At 42.7% G+C, this 14,142-nt stretch overlaps 2 long non-coding RNA genes across 5 annotated transcripts in view; one reads left to right on the top strand and one right to left on the bottom strand.

Moving 5' to 3' along the window:
* LOC128325392 (uncharacterized) overlaps positions 1 to 14,142 on the bottom strand; it is a 134,012-nt gene that overhangs the window by 23,506 nt on the left and 96,364 nt on the right. The window lies entirely within an intron of this gene.
* Positions 1,073 to 14,142, top strand: part of LOC128325394 (uncharacterized) — a 53,045-nt gene continuing 39,975 nt past the window's right edge. For both annotated transcript variants that reach the window (XR_008307424.1, XR_008307425.1), the window contains exons 1-2: positions 1,073 to 1,152; positions 3,903 to 4,046. This is a non-coding gene — a long non-coding RNA (uncharacterized LOC128325394). The remainder of the gene's footprint in view (positions 1,153 to 3,902; positions 4,047 to 14,142) is intronic.

Genomic DNA, 14,142 nt, shown 5'->3' with positions numbered 1-14,142 from the left:
GTTCTAAGTGGGAAGAAAAATCCTTTTTATTGAATTTTTTAAATTTTATTTCAGAAGGTCTTTTTAAAAAAGATGTTTTTATTAAATTTTTAAAAATTAATTTTCATGTTTTCTGCTTTGGGTTGTGTGGGTAATTAATGTCTGCTGTTTTAATTGCAATTTAGGTATTTTTTTCTGATGTGTTTAAAATATTCTATTGCACTTTGTGAGCTGCGCTGACACAATGTTAAAAATGGAGTTTGAAAACGTTTTTAAAAATTAAGGAAGTAATGCAGTGTGACTACAGCTGCTTTTCAATCAGCAGCTGCATGCTTCTCCAGTCTTTTGTTCTAAAATCCGCACCCAAAGTAGCTCCAGATATTTCCAGTCTGTTGGGCAAGAGGCTATCAGTGGGCCCTTCTAGTATGGTTTTGCCTGTAAATACATGGAAGAAAAAAATAATACCCCTGAAAACATACAAATTCCTTTCTCTTACTACTGTATAGTCACCACTGGAAAACGCCAGAGATTAGAGCAAGGATTTCCCAGGGAGAAGTGGTTAACACCTCTCATTTTATATATTTATGAAATCTGCACCTGCAGATCACACTGAAGATTCTTACTCCTAGGGTGCCTAGATCATGTGTCCACACTAGCGGGGAAGATGGTAGTAGAGATCAGGGGTGAGCCACTTAATGGTTTTTAGAATCTGACAAATGTCCATCTCACTGTTCATGCTGGCCATGCCAACTTCACAGCTTGAACTGAAATAGAAAAAGGAAATTCAAGGTTATGTGTGTGGGGGGGGGGCAGTCTTCATGGACTCCAAATCATTCTTTTAAGACTTGCAGTAAATGGGAACAATGTAATGAAGGTAATGGTAGACACCCCGCAAACAAGCCTAGACACCCCCCAAACAGGGGAACGAAACAGGCATGGAAGATCATGTAATATAGTTCCAGTGATTTTTAAAAAAAAATTAAACTATGTAAATGTTTTCTTTTCAGAATGGACTAATTGAGCATGTTTTCAAGATGGCAGACAGTTTGCTTAGATGCTTGGTGAATACAATGCTGAGTGGCATTGTACCAACTTATTGTTGGCCCTGTGCTTGATGCCAAATACAGTTCAGCACATTCAGCCATTGACTACTGGCGCCAGGGGGAAATAAAAGTATGTGTGTGCTATGGAGCAGCAGCCAACATGTTTTTAGACGAACTGTTTCGGAGCAGGAGCACTCTCATTGGCAACTTTGCTTGCTAGCAGGAGTACCCTTAGAGATCCACAACCATTATTGGCTCACCCCTGCTGCTGCTTCTTGGTGAGGTGTGTTTGTGTGTAGAATTAGGAGCCTTGCCTCTGGGTACAGAAAAGCCTAATTATGGCACTGGGGTGAGGGAAACAGATTAAACCATACACAGCTTCTGTATGTCCTCTCAGCACCGTAATCAGAAGCTGAAGGCAACACTTGGGTGGGGCCAAGTCTCTGCTTGTGACCCACCAAATGTAGGTGCAGGTCTCGAACTATTTCCATGATATGAATTTGGGGAGGCTCATAAATGTTGTTCTGTTTTTCTAAATAGCCCCTCTTGAATGTTGTAAAAAATGTGGAAGAGTATCTTGCAGGGAAGCAATTCTACTATTTTAATGGCTGGGATTTCAGAAACCTGAAAGGTATTTTAGATTGAGGATTATTTCTTCTTCTTCTTCTTCTTCTTCTTCTTCTTCTTCTTCTTCTTCTTCTTCTTCTTCTTCTTCTTCTGTTGTTTCTTGTTTACACAGTCAGACAGGTGTTATTGACTGGTTTGTTTTATCCAGACATCGAGTCCTTCCCAAGGACTTGGGATGGCTGAATTTTATTATCAATATTGTTGTTGTTGTTGTTATTATAGATATTGTCACAAAATATAGGCTGTTCCCAGTAAAGCTGCTTTTTGTAATTGGCTGATGGTGATTTCTGTGGCCCCTGTGGTGTTGAGGTGCTCTTCAAGGTGTTTTGGAATTGCACCTAGGGCACCAATTACTACTGGGATTATTTTGTTCTTCTTCTGCCACAGCCTTTCAATTTCAATTTGTAGATCTTTGTATTTTGTTATTTTATCTGTTTCTTTTTCTTCTATTCTGCTATCACCTGGTATTGCTATGTCGATTATTTTAACTTTTATTTCTTTTTTCTCGACTACAGTTATATCTGGTGTATTTTGTGGCCAAGGCAGGTAATGGAAAGCCTTAAAATCAGAATTAAAATCAACAAGACATACATCATGAAATGAGAAGATAAAAACTGAGACAGAGGGAAATAACGTATCAAATGCAGCATGTAAAATGTCACCTACAGTGGCTTCCTTCATTTTAAAAACATACCTGTTTTCCCAGGCTTCAAATAAAGGTATTAGAAGCTTGGCAAAACAGGTATGTTTTTAAAAACCTTCTTGAAGGCTGGCATAAAGGAATATCACAATCCCCTATGGTAGGAAGTTCCAGAGCTGGGGGGCCACTACCTATCAGGTTGTGTTCTACATGCATGACAACCGAGCTTCTTTACTGAGTGAACATGGAGGAGAGCTCACCCAGACAGAGGTGCATCTAGGTAATTTCGGAGTCTGGACCTAAAGGCCTTTGGAGGCCCCCCTCCCCTGCAAATTAAGCATCATCATGCTCTGCTGGGCAATCACGTCACTCAGGACAGACTAAAGAAGATTTGAGGGCCCCCAGGGGCTGCGGAGACCCTGGACTTTGGCCCCAAAGTCCAGGGGTAAGAGCGCCTCTGCACCCAGAAGATCTCAATGGGCAGGCAGAATCCTAGCAGTAGGTGGCTCTTCAGGTATCATTTCAATGCACGTTAGAAATGGGAAAAAGCCCACTTCGTGCAGATTTCCGGCTGTGATGAGCTGGTGTGCATATGCTGGATTTTGCTTTAGGCATACCACCACAAACCACCTTAAATCTTTCTGGTGGTGCCCCAGACCTACTCTAGTGTATGATGATAACTTGACATGGAAGTCAGCTGCCCCAAGCTGCCTGGGAAAGATTACATGTGCAGAAACAGGATTCATGTGTGGGAATGGTTATGTGTATACAGTTCCTCAGCCTTATCCACCAGCTGTGTGCATAACACAGCCCCAATCAGACAGAAGGTGACAGGGAGCTGGCGTTTGGTTTAGTCCCTCCTTGTCAGTGCTGAGCATCCAACTGGGGCTATGTGCATGCAGTGCTGACTGTTGCACGCACATCAAGCTGAATTGGGGCCAGCACAAGCAAGCCATTTCCCACAGCATGATTCTTGCCCAAGGACCGGATATATATAATACTTAATGAACCAGAAACTGAAAGCACTGTCTGGAAATTATTACAGTAAAAGCAGTGAGATACATCACATGGATATGTCTAATGGGTTTCTGTTGAAAGTTAGCTCTTTCCATAACCCTGCTGATTTACTGTGTCTCTTCAGGACTACACTATAAGGTGAAAACCCCGTCTAAGCACTTCCAAGCACATGGGAGAATTACTGTAGTTTTACCTAGGAAACTAATTAGCCCCAAAAGCTACTTACTGCTGCTTAGGAAGAAAGATACAGCCCCAGCACTTTCATTTATGTTTTGGAAAATGACCCAGGGCACTTGGGAATGCATCGGAAAGCACAAATAGCTTTCCTGCTGTCGTTTTAGTATACCTTTTGTTTTAAATTTTAAAACGTGATAATGGCCAGGGGTGGGCTCTCTACACAGACTGGGTACCATGGGAGAGGAAGCCACTTGAGCAGGCTCTGTTTCTCCAGATCAACAGAGGAATGATGCCATTTATGCTTTCTGAAGTCTGAAAGTTTTCAAAATAAATGATTAGGTTGGACCATTTTTTAAAAAAGTGTTATTAGTACTGCTGTAATGCTGTGACAGTAGGGGATTTTTCTCCTTCTTCTGCAGAAAGAAGAAAATTGGACTCAAATTGATGTTTACCACGTGGGTAGATGAGGATGGGGTGCTCTGCATGCAGCACAGAAGGCAGAAGAGATGCTTAATACTTCCCTGATAGTTGGTCCTTCTTCCTGCCCCTGGTAGTGGTGAGAAGTAAGTAAAGTAAAGTGTGCTGTCAAGTTGATTTTGACTCTTGGCGCCCACAGAGCCCTATGGTTTTCTTTGGTAGAATACAGAAGGGGTTTACCATAACCTCCTCCCACGCAATATGAGATTATGCCTTTCAGCATCTTCCTAGATTGCTGCTGCCTGGTATAGTTCCCAGCGGGGATTTGAACCGGCAACCTTTGCAAGCACTTCCCCGGTGCGCCATTAGGTGGCTCACAGATCCATTATATTGGCAGGGGTACCAGCAGCTGGAGGGGAAGTTTCAAGAGGGAGGTAGCTGGTAGGGGAAGGCATGCCATTCCCGCTGAGTGCATTTTGCAGTGCAGAAGGGGCCACTGGTCGAAAGGTACATGCAGCTATGGTGCCGTTTCTAGCTTGTCACTTAATCTGTAAATTTATCAGGGCGTTGGAAGTGTCTTTGGAAACTCTGAAAGAGCAAATGGTATGGGAAGCCCGGTGACAGATGGTCTCCGGGACTGGCTGGTGTTAAAGATGCCAGTCCACAAGAAGAGCCCCTCCACAACTCCGTAGAGTCCACAGCAGAATTCCTAGCAGCTGGCATTGTAGTCCAGGATTACAAGCGCCTCCCTGCAGAGAGAAGAGGCAGAAGGAGCTGCAGGTAGATCCAGGCTCTGACTGGTACAACATCCAGTGATCTCCTGACTTTTGATAGCTGAGGCATACATTTTTTTCCTGAATTAACACGGGAGACACCCTTCTCTCTTGCACTAACAAAAGTGTCCTTTTAAAGTATATGGAGAGCATGGATTACCTCAGGGAAACCCACTCACTGTGTTTCTGCATGAGTTACTGATCTGGGTATTCTTCCAAGGGCAAATTACATTATTTTGCTGTATCTCTCTGCATAAGAAGTGATGGAATGATCCAATCACATATGATGCAGAGACACAGCAGAACTACCCAGCCCTAGTAAAAGTTGACTGAAAAGAGGCAAGGCCAGAGCAGTGAATCATTCAGAGACACACTGGGCAGCATCACCTGCTGGAACCTTTATTTGCATCATGGGAGCGCACTGTTGCATCATGGGAGCACACTGAAGCAAGTTTGGGCTTCAGTGCACTCCCATAATGCAACTGGGAATGTGATAGGGCCTCCAGGTCTCTGTGTCCGAGTCGCCCATAAGCACTTAGCTCTCTTTCACCCTTTCCCACATACTCATCCAGGAGCCCATGACTTGCACTTCCACTAGATCCTACATGCTGCCAAAGGCTGTGGGAACTGTGGGAATTGTAGTGACCATGGTTCCTAATGCCTGTGTTAGGCAGTACCAATGGTCTCTAGTAACTATGGGCATCTGAGTTCTGACATCTTGGATGTCAGAAACCACTGGAACTACATTTTCCTTGGTGGTCCTCCAAGTATACCTTGGTGATCCTTCAAGTATATAAGGCCTGATGGAAGCATATAAGCCCCAGCCATAAGCCCTCACTGTCACTGGTTATATATGGGCTAGGGAAGGAAAACAGAACCCCACCCCAGCAGTGGTTGGGCCTGGACAAAAATGAACCTATGTTGAGCCATGCTTGAATTTAGAGCAGGCCTGGGCTTGAGATAGGCTTGGGGAGAAGCAAAATACTGAAACTATATTTTGAACCATCCTCCTGCAAATGAGCTTTGACAGTATCACTACTCTTTTATCTGTAACTATCATCTCTCTCACTTACTCTGTTCTTGTTACATAATGCGGCTATGCAAATTTGCATTTGCCGTTTGGAGCAATTAGCAAGAGGTACAATGTTGAAGTCTGATTGGCCATGTGCAGTCAATGATGTAATTGGACTTCTTGTGTTTTGTTAGCACCAGACTGAATCCTTTATGGTTCTATGAGATTATCAGAACAGTGTGTCCGGAAGCTATATGTATTTGGATATGCTGTTTGGCAGAGTTCTGGCTATGAAATAATCTTCCTCCTGACAGAGGGAAATACTAGTGATCTTCTACTATACTGTAACGCTTTGCGGAGGGAAATTATGGACCTTGATTGCCAACAGATGTACTCTTGTCAAACTAGGCCGGGTGTGTGTGTGGGGGGGGGGGGTGAATTGCCCAAGGTGAAAAACCTGTCTGTAGAAAGATCTCAAAGCTGTCTTTCACCTGTCCATCCAAACCTTGCTTAACACCTCTGTCTTTGGGAAATGAAGTAAACTCCTTTGAACTGGGCACACTGCCATTGTAACAGATGGTTACAAATGTAGGCAGCCAAGAGACCATGGCTGTGTTTGTAGGCAGCATGGAGAGGGGAACATCTTAATATGACAGCTAGTGAGAAAAGGGAAGCTTGGTAGGGGAGGGAGACTTTGAGTTCTATTTAACTGAGAATTTTAAACCTCCCAAAAATTCCATATACACACAAAGGATTTGAGACAAATTTGGAGATGTTGCCTTGCGACACATGCATTAATTTGGAACAGAATACAGATTCAGTACTGAAATGTTCCTTGGTGCTTTTGGATTTTCCATGTATGTGTTTTCTATAAAGTTAGCACTGTCCATCCAAAATGAAATGTTAGCCTTGCGCCATTAAACAGTTACATCAATCATCTTGCGGATGTACAAATCTGTACTGGGGCCATCTTTAGGTTTACTGTGATCATGAGAAGAGAGTGATATTTTTTATTTATTTTATTTTATTTATCTTATATATTTTTATACCGCCCAAAATTTAAGTATCTCATCTTTTTAATATAAAAAAAGTGACATTCAGCCCAATCCTATGCAGTTTTACTGAGAAGGTAGTCTCACAAGCAGGTCCAGATGTCACACAAAAACAAAGTTAAGCCATGACTTCACACAGGATCCCTGAGCATCAGGAGTGCACACTTCTCCCGCCCCCCCCTTGCATATGTCAAAACTTCTGACTGCTGTTAGAAAGAAGGCAGGATTGATTGTGTTGTTCAAGCTTGCTGATCTTGGTTTATTCTAAGCACAGTGCTTGAAAGAAAGAGCTAGATCTGAAACTCACTTCAAAGTTCAAACCCTGGGTTTATTTGAAGCACTGTGCTTAAAATAAACCACAGTTCATCGGTTTTGACATGACTGCCCCTGGTTTCTTTCTAAGTGCGATGGAAGTAGAATTCTACTCACACGCGGGGGGGGGGGTGTTTGATGGTAGGATGTTGCGCTAAGCCAAGGTTTAACAATGGCTTCATGTTATATATGAACCTGCCCACTATGTTCAGAAGGGCTAACTCTTTAAAATGGCAATCCTGTACACTGATATGGGAATAAGCCTCAATGAACTTAGTGCTGACATCCTGACAAAGGCAGTGCGGAGGTACTAGGAAGATGCATCCACGCTGTGGACAGCTTTCCCAGTTGTGCAGCATGAGCATACACAGTGGGAGGAAGTGAATTCTGACTATCTGCTCTGCCTTTGGAAATGTCCCGTGCCACCCAAAAATATGCCCCTGAGGGTCATGCAGCCCCACACTGCAGACAGAGAATCAGTGGGGAAGCTCCCTGCAGCATGGATGCATCTTCTTGGTCTTCCCACGCTTCCTTAGGTAGGATATCAGCTTCCTGTATGAGTCTGTCTTATGATCAGCATACATAAGACTGAACTGCACTATTTTTAGGATTGCAGTTTTCAACATCCATGGAGTGATGACTTCTTTAAGCAGGAATATAAGGAATTTTGCTACTCTGCTACTAAACATATTCAATTAAGAGGGGAAGCCAACTTATTTTGACTTCCCTTGAAATTAACAGTATCTCATCTGAAGATGTACCTCCAAATTTAGACAAAACAACTGGTGACATACTAGGAATATATAGAACTGAACCTCCACAAGAAACCTACAGAAGATTACAATACACAATGTGGATTTCTACATCTTTAAGATTATTATTATTTAATGATTGATGGCAAGGGTGGATGGTGCTTGTTGGATAGAAAACATATATGTGGCAATTCAAGTGCATATCTTATAGAAAACCTTTTAGTTGCCCTTAAAATTCTTCAGACAATTCTCCTAAGGAGGAAGCCATAATTTTTCTTCAAATTATGGGAGCAGATACCTCTTTTCAAAAACATTTCTTTGAAGACTTTATGAAAATAGTTTGTTAGAGCACTGCTATTCCTTGCATAAATAGATAGCCTAAATTAGAACAAGTTACATGGGCATTTTGATTATGTAAGAGAAACATAAGCATTATCCATTCATCCAAAAGAGCTGCTTATACATGATCAGAAATAGGAAAGGAATGAGCTCAAATTCCTATAATTTAATTGAGAGGAACCCAACCTATCTCTAGATGTCGTTTAAGAGAGAGAGAGAGAGAGAGAGAGAGAGAGAGAGAGAGAGAGAGAGAGAGAGAGAGAGCACACAGATAACACTGATTATGTTGCAAAGAGGTAATTCTCTAGTTTGTTTAATATAATAAAATACATGAATTATTTTGGAGAATTTCCATTTTACCCTAAAATTGTATGAGTCATACAATCAGTCATACAATCAGCCTTGGGCTTAGGTGCCCCATCGTATTCATGCAGTTGTATTTCAACACACTAAGGCAAAATGTGCTTTCAGACAAATAAACTGAAGCTGTATTTACTGTAACCTTTAGACTAAATAATATTATTCCTCAACATACATTTTAGCATTAATTTTACAGTTACTGTCTTCATAGGCTTTGACTGCTCTTCACACCATTGCTGTAATGGACCATAGGGACAATCAGCAAGGCTTTCCATAGCGGATGGGGAAACTGCTGCCCCTATGATAACAGAAACTGCTGCTTGCTGTGACCATGGAGCCTCCTCACAGTTCACCAGAAACTGTGGCCATGCTTGCCTATGGCTGAGGATTAGGTAGATCTGCTCATGTGTATCAGAAAAATCCTATGTGAAATATTTCAGTCTGTTGGGCCTCTGACCATATCTTATGGTGAGTTCAACAGCCGAAGATGAAGGATAAAGAGAAATACATTTTAGTTAGAAAAACTAGATAGAATTCCTTGGAAACTTCTCTGTGATTCTTCAGTAAGGATCAGTAATGGTAGACAAGTGTCCCTGAAAGACAGCTTGTCTATCTCTAAAACTCCTCCCAACATGAGTGTGGATAGAGGTAAAGCTTGAGGGGCAACTCCTCACTTTTTGGGGGAGGGAGGGGGGAAGACACTATTGTGGGGGATATATGAGTTATTAGGTCTGAGAAATTGAGTGCAATGAGGGGAGAACTCTTCAAATGCTGGAGTCTCTCCCCCACCCAACATCCATCCATGGGGACAATGGATTCATTATAAGAACACAAGAACAGCCCTGCTGGATCAGGCACAAGGCCCATCTAGTCCAGCAGCCTGTTTCACACAGTGGCCCTCCAGATGGCTCTGGGGAGCCCACAGGCAAGAGGTGAGGGCATGCTGATGTTTCTCTGCAACTGGGATTGAGAGGCATCTTACCTCTAAGTGCCCTCTCATTTCATATGGGCTGACATATTCTAAAACATCCCTCACAGTTCTTGGCATTGTGCATGGCAGGGATATGCAAACGGGTTCAAATTCGAACCTGTTCGATATCAAACATGGCCGGTTCAATGGTTCAGTATCAAACCACCCCCAAAACCAAATTGGCCCCTGTTCGGCCCGATCTCAGACTGAACAACCCACGGTTCGGGGGTTTGTTGTTGTTGTTATTATTATTATTATTTAACTTTTTAAAAAAGTAATAAAACTCACCACGGCTGCTCCAGGACTTGTCGGTGGCTGCGGGGAGGTATCCAGAGGTTCCCCCTCCACCGTTGGCCTCCATTTAGTCACATATTGCCCTGTTCAGGCCGTTTTCAGCCTATTCCAACCCACTCCTCCATGGCGGTGGCCATTTTGGAGGTGACCGCACATGCCCAATGGGCTTCTGTGTGGCCGGGTCATGGAGCCCCGGAATGAGTTGAAAACTGCCCAAACCAAGCAAGTTGTGACTAAATGGAGGCTGGTGGGGGGAGTGGGAACCTCCAGAGACCACTCCCCCCCAGTGGCCGCAGACAAGCCCCTGGAGTGGTGGCAGTGAGTTAAATTTTTTTTAATAAAACCCCGAACCCAAACTGAATATGGGGATGTTCAGGGCTGCACAAATCCGAACATGCCCAGTCCAGTTCAGGTCCGGTTTGGACTCTAACCAGGCAAACTGGTTTTTGCACACCCCTAGTGCAGGGGCTTCCTGACAGACTGTTATAGAAAGGGCTCTCTGAAGATTAAAATATTAAAAAACCCTTGTGCAGGAAATAGAGCACAGCCTTCCCGGCATCAGAGATTGCACTTATACACATGCAATATTCACTACATGCACATCTGATCTTCAAGAAGGCTGAACATTTTCCCCTACTGTTTCCTATGTAGGCATTATTTCTGAAGCCGCCCTATATACGTAGAGTGATGCTTCCTAACAAGAATAAAAGTGCCAAACAACAGTTCAGAATGTCAAACTGCATGTAGGAGCACATGCTTTTTAATATGAATATTATCTTAATTCTCCTACCCTCAGTTACCAGGTTCTTCGGACAATGTGATCCATGACAGGTCTGAGCTTGGCAAACTGGTGTAATTCTTGGGGAATTCAATGAGGTTATGATGACTTTACCCCAGCGGCAGGGTCTGACCCCAAAGTTGTCTTTCAGAAACATTCTTTGCCTTGTCATGGTGAACAGAAAGCAGGCAGCTGCTCAATGAGCAGAAAATGTTGCCTCGTGTAAATAATCACCATAGTTTCTGGGACTCTGGAGAATAGCTGTCATAGAAGTCTAGTTAGGAACGCTTTCATTTTGTTTGTTCATGGGGCATCTTCAGTTCTTCTTCAGTTTGAAGTGGCATCTCCCAGGTGACGGGTCTGAGAGCCAAGCTGAATGACTGGCCCTCAGGAATATGTGCTGTCTTCAGTCATCCAGAGAAAGCGGAGTAAGAATGCCTGCCAGCACAAGTAAAGGTCCTGTCAATGGCATGTAGTCAGGGGCCCTTGGTGCACAATTTTCAGTTCAAGGCTATGTTCTAACCCCAGAACACTTGCATTGGTTTTTGAGATGCAAATGAAAAGAATAAAAGTAGAGATGGACAACATACCATGGAAGACTTCTATGAGGTGTGTATCACTCTGCTGGCCCCAGTTAGTTAATTTCTTACAGAAAACCTGGCAAGCAGGGTAAAATGCACTGTCTGAAGCTGGAAAATACTGTACTCTCACTATTTGATAGCAATGACCAAATAGCATGTCCCCCTGTACGTGCATTGCATATTTAAAAAATGAGCACTAAAGGAACACAACACAGTTTGGGGAGGATGCAAGAATATATGTGGATAGTAATTTACAACATTTATATGTCGGAGAGCTGGTCTTGTGGTAGCAAGCATGACTTGCCCCCTTTGCTAAGCAGGGTCAGCCCTGGTTTGAATGGGAGACTACATGTGTAAGCACCATGAGATATTCCCCTTAGGGGATGGTACCGCTCTGAAAAGAGCATCTGCATGCTTGCATGCAGAAGGTCCCAAGTCCCCTCCCTGGCATCTCCAAGATAGGGCTGAGAGAGACTCCTGCCTGAAAACTTGGGAGAAGCTCTGCCAGTCTGTGTAGACAATACTGAGCTAGGTGGACCTCTGGTCTGACTCAGTATATAGCAGCTTCCTATGTTCCTTTGTAGATAGCCATATATTGAGAGCAATTTATTATGGTAGCATGTAACCACTTGTTAAGCCAGTCTTCTGTAACTGTGGAGAGGAAAACATCACCATCTCTCCCCAGATGTTGAGAAATCTGGAGAAGCAGAAATGGTAAAATTCTCATTACAAATTGACTGAAAATATAAAAGGTAGGCATACATCATCCCCAAAGTAATGGAAAACTAATATTAACTGACACCTGAGTGGGGGGAGGGGGCGGGATCCTGTCTTCCAGATGCTTGTGCACCCACCGGCCATGCACGCCCCACATTTGGTGCACATACAGTTCTTCTATGCTAGCTAGAGCTCTGGTCATCCAGGGCTCCAGCTGGCATGTAGGAGTTGTATGTGCATACGGCCCTTTTCTCATTCACATCAGATGTACAGCTGCCAGGAAATGTGACCTGCAGGGGTATTGGCATCAGGAGATATTGCCAGTGTTTACCCCATTATTAGGGTATGGCCAGGAGATATGGTTCCATTTCTTCCTCACACATACCCTGAATGCACGTGGGGTAAACGAGTGAACAGTAACAAGTAGTTACATGCACTGTGGTAAATTATGACTTGATAAATGGGATATGATTTCACATTACTTATGAAAATAAAGGGAAAGTCTACCTTCCCGAAGGTAAAAACTTGATTGATTGATTGATTGATTGACTGATTGTATTTTTATACTGCCTGATATGTATATCTCTAGGCGGTGTACAAAATTTAAAATATTTAAAAGTCACAAATTAAAATACATGACAATAAAAACAATAGAATAAAATTATTAAAACAAGTATTTAAAATTATTAACATTAATTCTAATTAAAAGCCTGAGACAACAGGAGGGTCATGAGGTTCTTCCTGAAAACAAACAGAGAAGGAGATGCTCTTATTTCAGCAGGAAGCTTATTCCAAAGCCCCGGGGCAGCCACAGCGAAAGCCTGGTCCTGGGTTGCCACCAAATGAGCCGGTGGCAACCATAACCGGACCTCTCCAGAAAACTGTAACAGGCAGGAGGAATTATGACAAAGGAGGTGCTCTCTCAAATAGCCTGGACCCAAGCCATTAAGGGCTTTATAGGTAATAACCAGCAATTTATATTACACCCGGAAACATATTGGCAGCCAGTGCAGTTCTTTTAGAGTCAGTTTTAGGTGGGCCCTTCATGTTGTCCCAGGGACCATTCTGGCTGCTGCCTGTATCAATTGTAGTTTCCGGACTACGTACAAAGGCAGCCCCACATAGAACGCATTACAGTAGTCAAGCCTGGAGGTCATTCACCTTTAGAAATGGATGTAGCCGACTTATCAACCTAAGCTGATAAAAAAGCACTCCTGGCCACTACCTCAACCTGAGAAACCAGGGAGAGCTTTGGGTCCAGGAGCACTCGCAAGCTATGTATCTGATCTTTCAGGAGTGTATCCCCATCCAGAACAGGCAGCTCTAAACCATCTCTCGGGTCCTGGCCCCCCAGAGTTATTTGGATTCAACTTCACAGTCCAAAGCAGTTTGTCCACTTCCTCAGGAGTCACAAACTCAAATGTCCACAAAGCTTTTCTAAGAGTAGTTGTCTTAAATCTTCCAACAGATTCTCACGGGTACAGAAAATGACATCCTCAGTTACATGAAATGCTTAATCCCAAGCATACTGGTCCCATTAGTTGCACTTCACAGCATAAATATTGTAATTAAAATAGTATTTCAACATTGTGTATATTTAGGACCTTAACTGCACTCTCTGGGGTAATTCATCTGTTTTCTTTGGGGCCTTGTTCTACAAAACTCTACTAGTACCAGTTATTACATGGCATGTGTGAGGTACCCAAAATATTTTTCTAAACTTCTCACGGTTTACATAAGCACTAGTGACGTCTGCTAGCAGTATAGCTCTACAGAATACAAGGCTTCAAAATGACATATTTTTGTTTTGTCATGGTTGTGAACAGGGCAACTGTCGCTTCTAATTTGTAAACTCCTTTTGTCAGGGGGTTGCCTTGGGTTTTTTTCTTTGCTTTCTCATTTGGAAAATTCTGTAAGCACAATGCACAATTGATGATACTCTAGAAACATTTGAATAATATATACAGGCTTTAAAAGATAAGCTATGGGATTTTTTAATATTATTATTATTATTATTATCATCATCATCATCATCATCATCATCACTCAACAGAAAGTAGTAGTATATTTATCTCTGTAGTGTCAATTTACTGCTCTCCACTTTGGTCCAAATATCTCTTTTTATTAGCCTACTTTCCAGTAGGCTAACTTGTGGACTACCTAAGCAATTTGAACCAAATTTAGTCCAGTTGCAGGGATAGTGAAAGTAAAGCAGGCAGATTAGTTATTATTAGAACAACTTGTTACACTTATTCTGTGCCCCCTCGCCAAGAATACAAGCATTCTCCTGCAACCCTGTGAA

Source organism: Hemicordylus capensis, chromosome 4, assembly GCF_027244095.1.
Source record: "Hemicordylus capensis ecotype Gifberg chromosome 4, rHemCap1.1.pri, whole genome shotgun sequence".
NCBI lineage: Eukaryota > Metazoa > Chordata > Lepidosauria > Squamata > Cordylidae > Hemicordylus > Hemicordylus capensis.
Note: the sequence above shows the minus strand (reverse complement) of the source record. Positions and strands in the feature narration are given on the sequence as shown.